This window comes from Bubalus kerabau, chromosome 2 (assembly GCF_029407905.1).
Source record: "Bubalus kerabau isolate K-KA32 ecotype Philippines breed swamp buffalo chromosome 2, PCC_UOA_SB_1v2, whole genome shotgun sequence".
NCBI lineage: Eukaryota > Metazoa > Chordata > Mammalia > Artiodactyla > Bovidae > Bubalus > Bubalus kerabau.
In genome coordinates this window covers 161278007-161297273 of record NC_073625.1, presented here as the reverse complement: position 1 = coordinate 161297273, position 19267 = coordinate 161278007, and the positions used below count along the sequence as shown (strand labels likewise).

Below are 19267 nucleotides of genomic sequence, written 5' to 3'. Positions count from 1 at the left end.
ATAGGAAAAGGAGTACATCAAGGCTGTATATAGTCACCCTGCTTATTTAACTTCTATGCAGATTACATCATGAGAAGCGCTGGGCTGGAAGAAGCACATACTGGAATCAAGATTGCCAGGGGAAATATCAACAACCTCAGATATGCAGATGACACCACCCTTATGGCAGAAAGTGAAGAACTAAAGACCTTCTTGATGAAAGTGGAAAAGGAGAGTGAAAAAGTTGGCTTAAAGCTCAACATTCAAAAAACTAAGATCCTGGCATCTGGTCCCATCACTTCATGGCAAATAGATATGGAAACAGTGGCAACAGTGGCTGACTTAATTTTTCTGGGCTGCAAAATCACTGCAGATGGTGACTGCAACCATGAAATTAAAAGATGCTTGCTCCTTGGAAGGAAAATTATGACCAACCTAGACAGCATATTAAAAAGCAGAGACATTACTTTGTCAACAAAGGTCCATCTAGTCAAGGCTATGGTTTTTCCAGTGGTCGTGTATGGTTGTGAGAGTTGGACTATAAAGAAAGCTGAGCAATGAAGCATTGATGCTTTTGAACTGTGGTGTTCGAGAAAACTCTTTTTGTTTTTGTTGTTCTGAAATTAGCTTCCTGTGGCTTTTTTTTTAATGTAAATTTATTTATTTTAATTGGAGGCTAATTTCTTTACAATATTGTATTGGTTTTGCCATACATCAACATGAATCTTCCACGAGTGTACACATGTGAGAAGACTCTTGAGAGTCCCTTGGACTGCAAGGAGATCCAATCAGTCCATCCTAAAGGAGATTGGTCCTGGGTGTTCATTGGAAGGACTGATGTTGAAGCTGAAACTCCAATCCTTTGGCCACCTGATGTAAAGAGCTGAATCATTTGAAAAGACCCTGATGCTGGGAAAGATTGAGGGCAGGAGGAGAAGGGGACGACACAGGGTAAGATGGTTGGATGGCATCACTGACTCAATAGACCTGGGTTTGGGTAGACTCCGGGAGTTGGTGATGGACAGGGAGGGCTGTTGTGCTGCAGTTCATGGGGTCACAAAGAGTCGGACAGGACTGAGCGACTGAACTGAACTGAACTGAACCGAAGTATTAGACCTTTTGTCATGGCCTGCGTAGTGTTCCCCCAATTTATATGTTGAAGCCCTAATCGCTCGTAACTAAGAATATCACTGTGTTTGGAGACAGGAGCTCTAAAGAGGGAATCAAATTAAAATAAGGCAGTTAGGGAGGGCCCTACCCTGATCTGATTTTTGTCATTTTTATAGAAAGGGGATGTTAAGACACAGAAAGAGACTTCATGGATATGGAGGAAAGAGCATGTGAGGACACAGTGAGAAGGCAGTCGTCGTAAGCCAAAGAGGCCCCAGGAGAAACCAAACCTGCTGACACCTTGATCTTGGACTAGTTATGAAAAAATAAATTTTCCTGTTTAAGCCACATAGTCTGTGGTAGTTGGTTATGTCAGCTTTAACAAACCAATATATCTTCCCTAAAAAGATTCTTTAGTCATCCCTAGTAAGATTTCATTTTCTACCTATCTATCTATCTATGATATGTTGGGGGGAAAAGGAAAATAAATAAATAAAAATAATTACAGCTTTAAGGATTAGTAGAAAGGAACTATTCTTATTTTTGTAGATATAAAAATGATATAAGGAAGAACTACTTCCCAGAGCAGGTAAAGTTTTATGTTATGAGCATTTATAATGGAATAAAGAGGGGAATAAAACTTTATATATATATTTACTTTGCATTTCTATTCTATGCTAGAGGTAGTAAGTTTGAATGCTGAACAGAAGGAATACAATCTAGTGAATTCTGAACAATTGTCCCCTACTTTGTCTCAATACATGTGGAGATCTTGTTTACTTCCCATAAGGAAAATATTAGAGAGGGCATGCATGCATCATAAGCATTTTTTGAAAATAGAAATCTATCTTTATTCTGAAAATTATCTTCACAAAGTTGAAATTCTGACTTCTCTATACCATTGAAAGATTTTTCTTTTTTTATTCAAAGCTCCGAAGATCACTGATGTGAATCATAAGCATTTTTAAGTAGAGGGTCTTATGGAAGGAATACCTGATATCTCTAATATTATGGCTCAGTGGGTAAACACACCCATCTGCCTATTAATTATTTCACAACAGGACACATTGCTTTTCTTTTTAATAGAAGGTGTTTTTTGTATAATAATCACAAAGGTAGTTAAAGCCTCTAATTCTGTGAATAATACTCCAAGACAGTGGATCATTGAAGAGAACAACTTTCTGAAATCTCAAATAGCATGAGAACAAATACTTGCAAATGTTCTCCCTAAAGATCTTGCAAGACAGGTAAACAACCTGAGCACTCAGCATCCAACAGAATTTCAAACACACGAGAGTTTTTATGTGGGCAGCTATAACAGTCATTCCTGGAAACCAAGGGGAGCCCTCTTTAACCTGTTCAGCTATATTCCCAGAAGATAGGGGTGCAGAGCCAGGTTCAGCCTCTAAGAAATCATCACCTGTAGGATAAAAGGTACTGTGGCTGCCTGTGAGAAGTGACTGGCATCAATTGCAGAAAAGGTGCCATTAATTCTGATGGCTATGCCTTTGTAAAAATTGGAGAGTAATCGCTTTATAATGTTGTGTTAGTTTCTGCTGTAAGGAGAAGTGAATCTGCTGTATGTATACATATATCCTCTCTCTCTGGAACCTCCCTCCTACCTACCCCCATCCCACCCCTCTGGGTCATCACAGAGTACAACAAAATGGGCAGCTAAGAAGCTTGGCAAAGTTATGTCATGAGATGTCACAGTCACCAATCCACCCAGGGATTGGTTAAAAGCAGACCTGACAAAATTAATCAGGAGTGATAGAAATTAGATCGGTTGAGTATACAGGGAGTTTGGAATGGACTGCCAATGGCATGAGTGAACTTTCTGGGCTGATGGAAATGTGCTATGCTCTCACTGGGGAGTTCGTTACATGGGAATACGTACTTGTCAAAACTCATCCAACTGCACATGAATATGGATGGATTTTATTGTATCTAAATCAAATTACATTAATAGCTCAATACAAATTGATTAGAGATGAAAATCAGAGTTCAGAGAATAACTGGTTTTGGAGGCAGAGTCCTAAGGCAAAGTGGGGAGGCAAAGAATGCCCTGAAGCTGTCCCCTTTCTGAATCTTATGAACCTCTTGTTCCTCCTGCTGGCCTAGACGCAGGGTTCCCTGGAGGGCCCATCAGGCTGCTCAGGCAAAACTTCTTGTCTAAAACTTATCCTCTTTCTTCTTCACAAAATTCTATCCCTGTTTTCCCATTGTTCTCGTTCTCTCTCTCCTCCTCTCTCCTGCCCTCCTTCCTTCCCTTCTTATTCCTTTTTTCCCATTAAAATCAACTTCCACTGTATATATGTACCACAATTTACATGTATATGGAATCTAGAAGTATGGTACTGATGAATCTATTTGCAGGGCAGCAATGGAGATGCAGACACAGAGAACAGACTTGTGGACCCAGTGTGGGAGGAAGAAGGTGGGACAAATTGAGACAGTAACATGGAAACATATACATTGCCATATATAAAGTAGATGACAAGTGGGAATTTGCTGTGTGACACGGGGAGCTCGATCCAGTGTTCTGTGACAACTTTAGGGGGGTGGGATAGGGTGGGAGGGTAGTTCAAGACGGAGGGGACCCATACATACCTGTGGCTGATTCATGTTGATTTATGGCAGAAACCAGCACAATATTATAAAGCAATTATCTTTTAATAAAAAAAATTTAAAAAATCAACTTCTACAGGGACAGTTATCTCCAAGGAAGCTATTTATTCTTCCAGATAATGAGAAAAAACTTTAAAAATGAAAACTGAATCAATTAGTTTCTTCAGACTTAATAACTGAGTAGGTGACTGAAAGAAAGATTTGAGATTGGAGAGTTTGCCTGAGCTCCTCATTCTGTGCCTTGCTTCACTCTGTGTGTGACCAGAATGCAGCGTCACAGCCCTTTAAAGTCTTTTTAAAGCCACAGGCTTTAAAGTCAGTTAGACTTGAGTTTCGGAGAAGGCAATGGCAACCCACTCCAGTACTCTTGCCTGGAAAAATCCCATGGATGGAGGAGCCTGGTAGGCTGCAGTCCATGGGGTCGCTAAGAGTCAGACATGACTGAGCAATGTCACTTTCACATTTCACTTTCAAGTATTGGAGAAGGAAATGGCAACCCACTCCAGTATTCTTGCCTGGAGAATCCCAAGGATAGAGGAGCTAGTGGGCTGCTGTCTATGGGGTTGCACAGAGTCAGACACGACTGAAGTGACTTAGCAGCAGCAGCAGCAGCAGACTTGGGTTTGAATCCCATCTCTGCCACTTATAAGCCACACAACATTTGAAATGATGCTTAGCATCACCAAACCTGTGTATCCTCATCTACCACAGGCAGTTAAAACGACCTGTCCCATTAGATTATAAGGATTACATGAGATAACAGATTACTTGAAATTTGTTAGTTCCTTTTTCTTTCCCTTCCCTTTGCCCAGACAGTCCCCACCTTAACCCAACCAGACCTGCCAGCAGGAATCCTGAGAGAAAACCAGAGCAGTATGTGAAAAGACAAGTACAAGGTGAAAAAAATGATGATATAGTCAGTACGATGATGCACTAACCCTGGGTTGGGAAGATCTCCTGGAGTAGGGCATGGCAACCCACTCCAGTAGTCTTGCTTGGAGAATCCCATGGACAGAGGAGCCTGGGGGACTATGTCCATAGGGCTGCAAAGAGTCGGACAGGACTGAAGCAACTTAGCACGCATGCACACGTGATGCATTAAATGACAATATTCTAAGGTGATAATTAAGAGATCAATGTAGACGTGCTGCTCCTTGAGGACAGGAATGTGTATCTGTTTTGTTCCTTGCTCTATTGCTAGAATACATAACCTGACACAGAGTCAGCAAACACCTTTGCTGTTTGGAAAGAATATGAAAACCAAGATCTGTTGCCACTTTAAGCAAGACAAGAAGGAATAAGTGAAACTCTTCTCTTTAACTGACCTGAGGTCTGGATCACCACTGATATTTTCCAAAATGAGTTTTACCTAAAGTTTTGGTACAAGAGCATTGTAACTGTCTGCAAATTTGCTTGAACGTGAAAGTCACTCAGTTGTGTCCAACTCTTTGTGACCCCATAGACAATACAGACCATGGAATTATCCAGGCCAGATGCTTGGGAACAATATAAAGAAGGAAAGTTCTTGATTGTCAGAAAACTTCTCTGTATATGAAATATGATTTTTTAAATCATAAAAATTCTCTGTAAATAAATGCAAAAGTATAAAGAAGATAAAATCATACGCCCCGTATAGACAGTTTCAAGATGTTTATGTTTTTTCCTTTCAATCTTTCTATGTTTTCAAGCACCATGTACATACTCACAAACCTGTCTGCATTTTCAGAATTAAAATTATATTGTGGATTAATTTCACAATTCTGACTTTTATTACATCATATTATAAGCATTTTACTCAACTTTGCTTCATAATTTTTAAAATTGCTGCATATTCTATGGAATATGTATCCAAAATTTATGAGAAATGAACCTAACTATCCCATAGAGATGGAGTCCCAGGCAGGTGCCCTTAATACTACTTGGCTCAAGTTTGAGGCATGTGCTCCACCCTCTTCCGTGACAATGATGTCATGCTATTTGTGGCCCTGAAAAGCAGCACTTCTGGGAGTCAGACTAAGTAGATTAAAAGGAGACCTGAGGGCCTGGAGTTGAGAGGAAAAAAACTTATGACAAAGAAGACTGACAGGGAAAGCCAGAAAATCAATGCTTAATGCCCTGTCAGCCGATCCAAAGTGTTCTTGGCATTAAGAGTTCTATCCATTATTAAGGAGTCAAGATAATGATGTATCTGTGTGAGCATTGGCATACTTCTCTCCCTACACACTTGAGCAGCCTAGAAGGAAGAAATTTCCTAGTGACTATAACCACTCTCTAAGATGGATTGTCTTTGCTGTGATGATAAGTAAATTGTGTCCTTTCTAAGCATTAACTCATTTAATCCTCACAACAATTCCAATAAACAATTTCAATTATTATTCCATTATCTTAATATAACAGAAATGATAAAGGAAGCGCAGAGACATTATACAAATTGTTCTCAGACAGTAAGATTTAAGCCCAGGAGTTCTGGTCCCAGAATATGTATGTATATGTAGTTATTATATATATGAGTGTATATGGGTACTTCATATACTACATATATATGTAGTTTATACATTGCACACAGGTGTGTGTGTGTTTTTGTGTGTGTGTGTGGGTATAGCTTTCCCATTTGTGTTTTTCCTAACCTACTAAAACCTTGTCTATATTTGCATCTAAATATGATCCAACTCTTTCATCCTCTATTTATGAAAACTTGAGAACTACATTAGTTGTAACTAACTTCCTCACCTCACATGTTTATCCTAGCCCACTGAAAATGTGTTTTTCTTCTCTCTGTTCTATTAACGTAGCTCTTATAAGACCATCAATAGCGCTTCTAGTTGCCAAGGAGACTCAGACATTGGGCCTCTTTGCAGCTTTTAAAAGAGGCGGTTTTTGGCTGACTCTTTGGCATTGAGAGCTCTGTCCATTATTAAGGAATCTCCCAAGATTTTCTCCACCACTTAGTTTCTATAACCTGGAACATCCTTGTTTTGTTTTGTGTTTTTATGGTATTTCTATCTGCTTAATGTGCTATTCTCATTTGGAGAGTTAACAGCTGATGTTCTCCAGACTCTCAGTCTCATTCGACTATTTTTCTCACTCTGTGCGGTTTCCCAAATACCATCATTTTTTTTTTAAACTTTTCATCTCTCATCTTTGTGTAATAAAATTATCTAGCCTTTAAATTTCCAGAACTGGATACAAGTCTATCAAGATTTATTTAAATCTAATTGTCAACTGAAGGTCCCCTGAATGACTGATAGGCACCCTAAATGTAACATGTGTAAAATTCAACTCACTGTCTTTCCCCAAACCTGTTCTATACTCTATCTCAGTTAATGGTACCAGGCTCCACCCTCACAAACTAGAACATTAGCATTCTTCTTGTTTTCTTGCTTTACTCATCCTCATGTAGTGTCACTTCTCAAGGCCTCCTTCCTTTATTTCCTAACTATTACCTGAATCATATTAATGACACTTTGAGCTGCAAGTGCCACTTTGAGTGCAAGAAATACAACTTAAATTTCCCTGAGGCGAAAAGGAAACTATAGAGTCTTGTGTTGCTTTGACTGGTGGAAATAGCTGGGTAACGAAGCAGTCCATGCTACCAGATGTCTCTTTAAATCTCTCAATTTTTGTCTTATACCCACCTGTACACTGATATCTCCTCCTCCTTTTGTGTTGACTACATCTCTATTGCTAAGTCCAGATTCACGGTTGCATATAGAAAGGGAAAGAAGGTACTTTCACTCATAACTTCCATCCTAGGAATGACTCTGATTGGGCCAACTTTTGTTATATCTCCACATCTTGATCCATCTACCGTGATGGAGTATGGAGTGAGAGGACAGGAGGAGTTATTATAATAGATTTGTTCCATCTATGTAATGGCCAAAATTGGCATACTGGGAGTCACTCTTCTCTCTTCTCTGTCTCTCACTATACTGTCAGCCACCAAATCAAATTGGTCTTTCCATTTGATATCTGTGCAATCCATCCACTTATTTCTTTCTCCATTGCCACTGTCACAGTCTAAGTCACCATCATCATCTTTTCTGCCTTATTCTAATTCACTTGTAAATAGACCCTGGCATCCACTTTTGCTCCTATCCAATCTAGGAGTCAACCTGGTGAATTCCTTAAAACACATTGATCTGATTGTATTACTCCCAGGCTTAAAACTCTAAATGATTTCTCATTGCTTTTAGGACAAGTTCCAAAATATATTTCAAATGGCCTGCAAAAGTTTGCCTTCCTCGTAAAGCTCATCATTACTTCTCCTAGATTTGTCTATATATCAATCATAAAAATTTCCTTTTGTTTCTCAAAAAACAAGTTTTTTCTACTTCAGGGCCTTTACATACACTTTTCCCTCATGTTTCTGCTTATATTAAAATAGAAATAAAATATACACATGGTTAAAAAAATCAAGCAGTACAAAAAATATATAAAATAAAAATGAAAAGTCTTTCCTCTCACTCCTGTCATGCTTACCTAAAGTATCCATTGTGCTGTTCATATATTTTCCTAAAATATGTTTGTGTGTGCACATGCATTTTTTTGAAAGGAGAAGGAAGAAATGGGTTTACTCTATATTCAGCAATATAGTAATAGATAAAGTACAAATTCTGGAAACTGACTACCTGAATTCAAATTCCATCTCTGTCACAAGATAGGCTTGTGCTCATGGACAAGTTATCTATTCACTTTGTGTCTTAATTTTGTCATCTGTAAAGTGGGAAATTAACATGATTTACCTCATAGGTCATTGTGAATATTAAACAGATATACACATGCATATAAAACACATATGGATGCTGATTCTGCCCATAGTTGAGCATATTTATTTCATCAATACAATCTAAACTTAGAAAATAACTATAGGGTGGATACATGGGCATACCATTCCCACTATGAGATAGTCCCAAGCCTAAACCCCATTTATCACCCGGTTTCCAAAGGCTTAGATTGACTGGTAACATTCTAGGTAAACGAATAATCCTGAAAGCTTGGGTGTTTCCTTTACACAAATGTGTACTACCTTTGCCTTTTTGCATTTATTTTTCTTGGGGATGGTCTTGATCCCTGCCTCCTGTACAATGTCACGACCCTCAGTCCATAGTTTTTCAGGCACTCTATCAGATCTAATCCCTTGAATCTATTTCTCACTTAAACTGTATAATCATAAGGGATTTGATTTAGGTCATACCTGAATGGTCTAGTGGTTTTCCCTACTTTCTTCAATTTAAATCTGAATTTGGCAGTAAGGAGTTCATGATCTGAGCCACAGTCAGCTCCTGGTCTTGTTTTTACTGACTGTATAGGGCTTCTCCATCTTTGGCTGCAAAGAATATAATCAATCTGATATTGATGTCTACCATCTGGTGATGTCCATGTATAGAGTCTTCTCTTGTGTTGTTGGAAGAGGGTGTTGCTATGACCAGTGAGTTCTCTTGGCAAAATTCTATTAGCCTTCGCCCTGCTTCATTCTGTACTCCAAGGCCAAATCTGCCTGTTATTCCAGGTGTTTCTTGACTTCCTGCTTTCGCTTTCCACTCCCCTATAATGAAAAGGACATCTTTTTTGCTTGTTAGTTCTAGAAGGTCTTGTAGATCTTCACAGAACCATTCAATTTCAGCTTCTTCAGCATTACTGGTCGGGGCATAGGCTTGGATTACCGTGATATTGAATGGTTTGCCTTGGGAACAAACAAAAATCATTCTGTCGTTTTTGAGATTGCATCCAAGTACTGCATTTCGGACCCTCTTGTTGATTATAATTGGCTACTCCATTTCTTCTAAGGGATTCTTGCCCACAGTAGTAGATATAATGGTCATCTGAGTTAAATTCACCCATTCCAGTCCTTTTTAGTTCTCTGATTCCTAAACTGTCTACATTCACTTTTGCCATCTCCTGTTCAACCACTTACAATTTGCCTTGATTCATGGACCTAACATTCCAGGTTCCTACGCAATACTGTTCTTTACAGCACTGGACTTTGCTTCCATCACGGGTCACATCCACAACTGGGTGTTGTTTTTCTTTTGGCTCCATCTCTTCATTCTTTTTGGAGTTCTTTTTCCACTGATCTCTAGTAGCATATTGGGCACCTACCGACCTGGGGAGTTCGTTTTTCAGTGATTATGATTATGTGATTATGTCATAGTTGAAAATAATAATTTTTTATTATAATTGAAACTATAGTTAAAGGAGCCTTAAATCTGGTAAAAGATCAATAGCCAAGCACAACACACTATGATGGCATGTTACCAGGGCATGTAAGGGGCACCACTTTCTGGGAAAAGCCCCAGAGTGCACAATGTCTAGCTGAGTTCTGGAACTCTAACAAAGAACTACTTTTCTGGTTTAGAACAATTGACAAAGACTCAAAAGCAAAATGAATTAGATATCAGATTCTAGAAACTGATTTAAAATGTAGTCAAAACTTGTAATGTTTCCTAATTTCAATTTGCTGATAGAATTTAATGTTTTGAGGTGTACAGATAATTAACATGCCCTCCAGTTAATTGGTGGAAATGAAATATCATATGGTATTCTAAATGAGCTCCCAGTAGCTTTTCTACTATAAGATTTTAACTTTAGAGCATCTTTATGTAAATTTTGGAGATAGATCCTCTTCATCCTAGGAAAGAAGAACTCAACTGAAAAATTTTAAATGATACACCACCGACTGTTAGAGCATCCTATTCAGACAAATGGAAACTGGTTTAGAAGTTGACCAGTTGAGGACAGTAAATTTACTTGAGTACTATGGTTAAAGGATAAAGTATCATATATGATAATATCCATCCTCATAAGTTTTCAGGCTTTATTAAGTGGTGGTACTAATGATGTCTTTAGAAATTGTTTCCAGAGATGTACTGGGCTTGTAAGTTTAAAGTCATATCTAACTTATAGGCCTCAGATGACATTACTAATTTTTTCACATGTTATACACAGAAAATTTCATCTGAGACGACTCTCTGATGTTTCAAAACTCAAGTCTTCTCTTTAAGATTGAATATTTGACACCTTCGGGGACAAGTATAAAAAATGGCTCTTAAGGTAATTTAAATTAGTGGCAATGACAGTATCGTTGGAATAAGTACTTGGCCTCTTGGGATGATTATACTGAATTGAAAAACACTCAGCTGAATGCCTTGATAAAAAGTACTAGCTGTCCTTTATATCCATTCTTCCTTGTTATGTGGTAGAGGAGTCCCCAGTATTTAGCTGGATCCATGATCACAGGATCCCATTGGCGCTAGTGGTAAAGAAACTGCCTGCCAATGCAGGAGATGTAAGAGATGTGGGTTCAATTCTTGGGTCAGGAAGATCTCCTGAAGAAGGGAATGGCAACCCACTCCAATATTCTTGCCTCTAAAGTCCCATGGACAGAGGAGCTTGGTGGGCTACCGTCCATAGGGTTCCAAAGAGTCAGACATGACTGAAGCAACTTAACACATACATGTGATCACAAGAGATAAGGACTATATTTTCCTGCCTCCCTTCAAGCAAGATGAGACCAGGTCACTTAGTTTTGAATATAAGCACAAGTATCATGTGGCTTTCCTGAATTTGCTTTAATAGACATTCATCATGGACTGTTTGCCCTTTCTTCTTTGTCCCTTTATCCTCTTTACAAGCTAGAGTGCTACAAAATTGCTGGAGCTAAAGCAGCTATTTTGCTCCATGAAGTGGCCTTGGGATTGAAGGGCAAATAAGTATTAGAATAACAGGATGGAATCCAGGTGCTAAAAATATTTTATGAAATTGAGTCTTACACCAGTCTTAGACTGTTCACCTCTAGGCTTTTATGTAAGATAAATAAATATATCTCTTTTGGTAAAGAGACTCTCATCTGGGCTCTCAGTTACTCAAAAGGAACTTCATCTTATGTGATACTTGTGAGTAAGTTCTAGTGTGTCTGTTCAAAGTATCATATTATTTTCCAGAGTCAATATGTACTTTAAAAATAACAGTAAATCAAATATATTTTGTAACATAACAAACTTGATTAAGCTTTATAGGTCCACCAGTATATTATCATTTAAATATTAATTTTCAATAAAATTTCCAATTGGGAAGATATTGGTGTACCCTCAGGATGACCAGGGAGAGGGGAGGTGGTAAAGAGAAGCTGCATTCCAGATATCCTTGTACAGACTTTAGGGGAGGGGATGATGTCTCTTGTGGTCTACCTGAAAATCTACTGTTACTCAGTCCTTACCTATTTATTCTACCACAAATATTTATTTGGTGCTTATTGTGCTATCAGATCAGATCAGTAGCTCAGTCGTCTCCGACTCTTTGCGACCCCATGAATCGCAGCATGCCAGGCCTCCCTGTCCATCACCAACTCCCGGAGTTCACTCAGACTCACGTCCATCGAGTCAGCGATGCCATCAAGCCATCTCATCCTCTGTCATCCCCTTCTCCTCCTGCCCCCAATCCCTCCCAGCATCAGAGTCTTTTCCAATGAGTCAATTCTTCGCATGAGGTGACCAAAGGACTGGAGTTTCAGCTTTAGCCTCATTCCTTCCAAAGAAATCCCAGGGCTGATCTCCTTCAGAATGGACTGGTTGGATGTCCTTGCAGTCCAAGGGACTCTCAAGAGTCTTCTCCAACACCACAGTTCAAAAGCATCAATTCTTTGGTGCTCAGCCTTCTTCACAGTCCAACTCTCACATCCATACATGACCACAGGAAAAATCATAGCCTTGACTAGACGAACCTTTGTTGGCAAAGTAATGTCTCTGCTTTTGAATATGCTATCTAGGTTGGTCATAACTTTCCTTCCAAGGAGTAAGCGTCTTTTAATTTCATGGCTGCAGTCACCATCTGTAGTAATTTTGGAGCCCAGAAAAATAAAGTCTGACACTGTTTCCACTGTTTCCCCATCTATTTCCCATGAAGTGGTGGGACCGGATGCATTATTTTTGTTATTGTTCAGTCGTTCAGTCATGTCCAATTCTTTGTGATCCCCTGGACTGCAGCACACCAGGCTTCCCTGTTGTCCTTCACTATCTCCTGGAGTTTGCTCAAACTCGTTTCCATTGAGTGGATGATACCATCTAACCATCTCAACTACTTTTACCCTCTTCTCCTCCTGCCTCATCTTTCCCATTTCCCAGCATCAGGGTCTTTTCCAGTGAGTCAGCTCTTCACATCAGGTGGCCAAAGTATTGGAGTTTTAGCTTCAGAATCAGTTTCAGTCCTTCCAATGAATATTCAGGGTTGAGTTCCTATAGGATTGACTGGTTTGATTTCCTTGCTGTCCAAGGGACTGTTAAGAGTCTTCTCCAGCACCATCAATTCTTTGGTGCTCAGCCTTCTTCACATCCTTACATAACCTCTGGAATTATTTTAGGGACTGACAATAATGTAATGATTACAACAAAGTCCCAGTTCTTATGGAACTTACATTTTAGTGCGTGGGTATAGATGATAAATAAGTAACCCAATAAATGCATACAATGTGAGAGATGATAAGTATTATTCAGGAAACTAAGGCCAGACTAAGAGGCAGGGTAGATTGAGAGTGTGCTGGTGGGAGAGTTGGGTGAAAATTCAGAGATGCTCCTTTGGCCTGGAATAAAGCAAACATTTAATGATCATATATTTAGGTCTATTGCTTTTATTTATTTATTTATTTTTAACTTTATTTTCCATGTTTTTTATTGCAAGATGCATATACTTTTTTTTTCCTAATGGATAAGGCATTGGCCTCCTAGGTCTATTGCTTTTAATATGTTTCAGCTCTTGTACCCTCAGAGATGATTGCATACTGACATGCCTCCTCATTTTTGTTACAAGAGCCCTCTAAAGAATCAGAAACTTGGATCTCCCATAGTGGGGAGATTCTAAGACAAGAAAAATGAGATTCCACATTCTTTTTCCTGTTTCAGGTTACTGTTAGGGTCAAGTATATATCTTGACAATTGCATTTAATTTACAAGAGCCTACTGCTACTGCTGCTACTGCTAAGTCGCTTCAGTCATGTCTGACTCTGTGCGACCCCATAGACGGCATCCCACCAGGCTCCCCTGTCCCTGGGATTCTCCAGGCAAGAACACTGGAGTGGGTTGCCATTGCCTTCTCCAATGCATGAAAGTGAAAAGTGAAAGTGAAGTCGCTCAGTCGTGTCTGACTCTTAGCGACCCCATGGACTGCAGCCTACCAGGCTCCTCCGTCCATGGGATTTTCCAGGCAAGAATATTGTAGTGGGGTGCCATTGCTTTCTCTGACAAGAGCCTAACCTATGTTCAAATTTCACTTTTCACATAGTATCCAAGAAACGATACTTTTACTTCTCACAATGTTTCCCAGCCTAGATAAGTACACTAAGAAAATCATTTAATGCTGGGAAGGTAGTCCTGTGGGAAAAAAGAAGCATGAAATTCAAGGTGGAGAGAGAACTGTGTGTGTACACTGGTCATACCTTCCCACTCACGCCTGAGCATCATTGTCAAGTGACCAAGCTCATTCTCCTTCTGTAAGATGGAACAAAATGCACCAGCTCCTCCAGTTAAAGGAGATCCTCTCTGTGGAGAATGTGAAAGAACTGTAAAACCCTAGACACTATCTGTTACTATATTTACTATTCTCTCAAGGACTAGGACATTTTAGGACATTGAAAGTCACTGAAGCTCATGTGAAGACTGTGTGGGCTGAGAGCAGCAGGTCCTGGTAGGCAGAGTTTGAGTAAGCACATATTTGTTTAAACTTGTTTCCTTAATTTACTAGAATCATTACTCTGTGCCAGTAACAGCATATTCTCAATGTTCTGTGAATAGTTGTAAATCAAAGATAAATTGGCTAGGATGAGCCCATCTCAGTATTTTATCTTTAAACATATATCTGTATGTATTATAATATATATGTTTATAAAATATGTTTTATTTGTATACTAAAGTGAAAGAAAGCTTCTAAAAAATTATAAAGTGATGTCAAGATGGGAGAAAAATTGCAACAAATGTGACAACCAGGGTTAATAATCCTTACAATAAAGGAGACTGCAAAACAATAGTGAGGTGGCAAATGTCCTGAGACAGGTAAGAAAGTATCTGAACATTTAATTTCAATGAAAACTTAACCTGCCATATGAGAAATTTTCATTTCCATTGGGTTTCCAATAAAAAAAATTTTTTTTAAAAACAAGATGCCATTGTATCTACTGGCAGAGATTTTACAATTTTTTTTTTTTAATTGAAAGTTTTTGAAAGAAGAGAGAAATGGATCATCTCATACCCTGCTGGTAGTTACATACACCAGTCCAGCTGTAACATGAATAAAGTGATGAAAATGTGCATAAGATTGATAAGTCTTGAAAATGGAACGCTATTGTTTTCACGCCTATTAATTTATCTAGTTAGAATTACAAAGATGCACACAAAGGTTTATGAAACTAAAGACTCATCAGAGTATTATTTAGAAAAGGAAATAGTGGAAACAGTCTAAATAAATAGCAACAGGGTGTGATTAAATCAATTAAGGGATGAATAGTAAGAACACAATGGTCTTACGTTGTTTAATGAATTTAAGTATTGTTTAATGAAAAACATATTTGAGTTAATAAGCACAGCACATGCTCACTAAATGAATACATGGGAAAATACATCTCCAAATGATGGGAGAATAAAGTGTTTTTGAATTGAACTATATATACCAAATTATCTGCAATGAATATGTGTTACTTTATAATTGTAAGCAAATCCCAATAAACAGAATGATTTTTTTTAAAAATTATTAAAGGTTGGAATCTTAAACTTGTAAACTTGGATAGAAAGTTCAACTCAAATACACAAGAAGATCACATTGTTTTCTCGAAGGGACTTCCTCCTTCTCTTGAACCCATATGCCCACTAAACATCCAAGGTGAGTTTATGGTGGGTCAGGGAAGTTAAACATTTCCAAGTAAATTCATATGCCCTTCTGGTGGGGGAGGGTGATGCTCTCCCCAGGGTCTGCAAAGCCTCCCCTGTCAAAATATCAGGAATGCGTAGCTAATCCTCCTTTGCTCCATTCATTCTTTTTTTTTAAATTTATTTTAATTGGAGGCTAATTAAGATGTCCTTTTCATTATAGGGGAGTGGAATGCAAAAGTAGGAAGTCAAGAAACACCTGGAGTAACAGGCAAATTTGGCCTTGGAATACAGAATGAAGAAGGGCAAAGGCTAATAGAGTTTTGCCAAGAAAATGCACTGGTCATAGCAAACACCCTCTTCCAACAACACAAGAGAAGATTCTACACATGGACATCACCAGATAGTCAACACCAAAATCAGATTGATTATATTCTTTGCAGCCAAAGATGGAGAAGCTCTATACAGTCAACAAAAACAAGACTGGGAGCTGACTGTGGCTCAGATCATGAACTCCCTATTGCCAAATTCAGACTTAAATTGAAGAAAGTAGGGAAAACCACTAGACCTTTCAGGTATGACCTAAATCAAATGCCTTATGATTATACAGTGGAAGTGAAAAATAGATTTAAGGGACTAGATCTGATAGATAGAGTGCCTGATGAACTATGGACTGAGGTTCATGACATTGTACAGGAGACAGGGATCAAGACCATCCCCATGGAAAATAAATGCAAAAAAGAAAAATGGCTGTCTGAGGAGGCCTTACAAATAGCTGTGAAAAGAAGAGAAGCAAAAAGCAAAGGAGAAAAGGAGATATAAACATCTGAATGCAGAGTTCCAAAGAATAGCAAGGAGAGATAAGAAAGCCTTCCTCAGCGATCAATGCAAAGAAATAGAGGAAAACAACAGAATGGGAAAGATTAGAGGTCTCTTCAAGAAAATTAGAGATACCAAGGGAACATTTCATGCAACGATGGGCTCAATAAAGGACAGAAATGGTATGGACCTAACAGAAGCAGAAGATTAAATTAAGGAGAGGTGGCAAGAATACACAGAACTGTACAAAAAAGATCTTCACGACCAAGATAATCACGATGGTGTGATCACTCACCTAGAGCCAGACATCCTGGAATGTGAAGTCAAGTTGGCCTTAGGAAGCATCACTAAGAAAAAAGCTAGTGGAGGTGATAGAATTCCAGTTGAGCTCTTTCAAATCCTGGAAGATGATGCTGTGAAAGTGCTGCACTCAATATGCCAGCAAATTTGGAAAACTCAGCAGTGGCCACAGGACTGGAAAAGGTCAGTTTTCATTCCAATCCCAAAGACAGGCAATGCCAAAGAATGGACAAACTACCACACAATTGCACTCATCTCACACACTAGTAAAGTAATGCTCAGAATTCTGCAAGCCAAGCTTCAGCAATATGTGAACCGTGAACTTCCAGATGTTTAAGCTGGTTTTACAAAAGGCAGAGGAATCAGAGATCAAATTGCCAACATCTGCTGGATCATGGAAAAAACAAGAGAGTTCCAGAAAGGCATCTATTTCTGCTTTATTGACTATGCCAAAGCCTTTGACTGTGTGGATCACAATAAACTATGAAAAATTCTGAAAGAGATGGGAATACCAGACCACCTGACCTGCCTCTTGAGAAACCTATATGCAGTTCAGAAAGCAACAGTTAGAACTGGACATAGAGCAACAGACTGATTCCAAATAGGAAAAGGAGTACGTCAAGGCTGTGTATTGTCACCCTGCTTATTTAACTTATATGCAGAGTACATCATGAGAAATGCTGGGCTGGAGGAAGCACAAGCTGGAATCAAGATTGCTGGGAGAAATATCAATAACCTCAGATATGCAGATGAAACCACCCTTATGGCAGAAAGTGAAGAGGAACTCAAAAGCCTCTTGATGAAAGTGAAAGTGGAGAGTGAAAAAGTTGGCTTAAAGCTCAACATTCAGAAAATGAAGATCATGGCATCCGGTCCCATCACTTCATGGCAAATAGATGGGGAAAGAGTGGAGACGGTGTCAGACTTTATTTTTTGGGGGGGCTCCAAAATCACTGCAGATGGTGACTGCAGCCATGAAATTAAAATATGCTTACTCCTTGGAAGGAAAGTTATTTCCAACCTAGATAGCATATTCAAAAGCAGAGACATTACTTTGCCAACAAAGGTCTGTCTAGTCAAGGCTATTGTTTTCCCAGTGGTCATGTATGGATGTGAGAGTTGGACTGTGAAGAAAGCTGAGTGCCAAAGAATTGATGCTTTTGAACTGTGGTGTTGAAGAAGACTCTTGAGAGTCCCTTGGACTGCAAGGAGATCCAACCACTTCATGTTAAAGATCAGTCCTGGGTGTTCTTTAGAAGGAATGATGCTAAAGCTGAAACTCCAGTACTTTGGCCACCTCATGCGAAGAGTTGACTCATTGGAAAAGACTCTGATGCTGGGAGGGATTGGGAGCAAGAGGAGAAGGGGACGACAGAGGATGAGATGGCTGGATGTCATCACTGACTCGATGGACGTGAGTTTGAGTGAACTCTTGGAGTTAGTGATAGACAGGGAGGCCTGGGGTGCTGCAATTCATGGGGTCTCAAAGAGTCGGACAGGACTGAGTGACTGAACTGAACTGAAATGAATTACTTTACAATATTGTAGTGGTTTTGCCACACATTGACATGAATCCGCCATGGGTGTACATGTGTTTCCCTTCTTCAACCTCCCTCCCACCTCCCTCCCCATCCCATCCCTCTGGGTCATCCAAGTGCACCAGCCCCGAGCACCCTATCTCAGGCATCAGACCTGGACTGGCGATTCGTTTCTCTATTCATTCTTATGGTAACTTCTTCCTCCTGGTCTCCACGCAGCTGACATCCACTATTAATGCCCGCTGTGGACTCTACCCTTGATTCAGTCACAAGGACCCATCTCTAGTTGGTTTCTTTCTTTCTTTATTTTTTGCTGAGTTTTGAGGGTTTATTTACTTGTAGGTTTATATTGGTTAATTTTTTATTGTGTCCTTTTTTATTGGGGTATAGTTGCTTTACACTGCTGTGTAGGTTTCTGCTGTACAGCAAAGCAAATCAGCCATACATATATATATAGCTCTTCTTTTTTGTATTTCCTTCCCATTTAGGCCACCATTAAGCACCATTGGAGTTCCCTGTACTATAAAACAGGTTCTCATTAGTTATCTGTTTTATACATATTAGTGTATATAGGTCAATCTCAATCTCCCAATTCATCCCACCTCCCCTTTTCCTTTCTTAATGTCCATATATTTGTTACCTATATCTACATCTCTATTTCTGCCTTGCAAACAGGTTTGCATTTTTCCAGATTCCACATATATATACAGATGGCCAAGAGGCACATGAAAAGATGCTCAGCATCATTAATTATTAGAGAAATTTAAATCAAGGCTACAATGAGAGATCACCTCACACTGGTCAGAATGGCCATCATAAAAAGTCTACAAACAGTAAATACTGGAGAGGGTATGGAGAAAAGGGAATCTTCTTGTACTGTTGGTGGGAAAGTAAATTGATACAGCCACTATGGAGAACTGTCTGGAGGTTCCTAAAAAACTATAAGTATTACCATATGACTCAGCAATCCTGATACTGGGCATATATCCTGAGAAAGCCAAAATTCAAACAAACACATGTGTCTCAATGTTCATTGCAGCACTA

General features: G+C 39.1%; 1 long non-coding RNA gene across 1 annotated transcript in view; it reads left to right on the top strand.

Annotated features, from left to right (window-relative positions):
- The window catches only part of LOC129644018 (uncharacterized), a 165015-nt gene extending 146075 nt beyond the window's left edge, over window positions 1-18940 (top strand). Inside the window, exon 3 of the long non-coding RNA XR_008710702.1 lies at window positions 15790-18940. This is a non-coding gene — a long non-coding RNA (uncharacterized LOC129644018). The remainder of the gene's footprint in view (window positions 1-15789) is intronic.
- The last annotated feature ends 327 nt before the right edge of the window (window positions 18941-19267 follow it).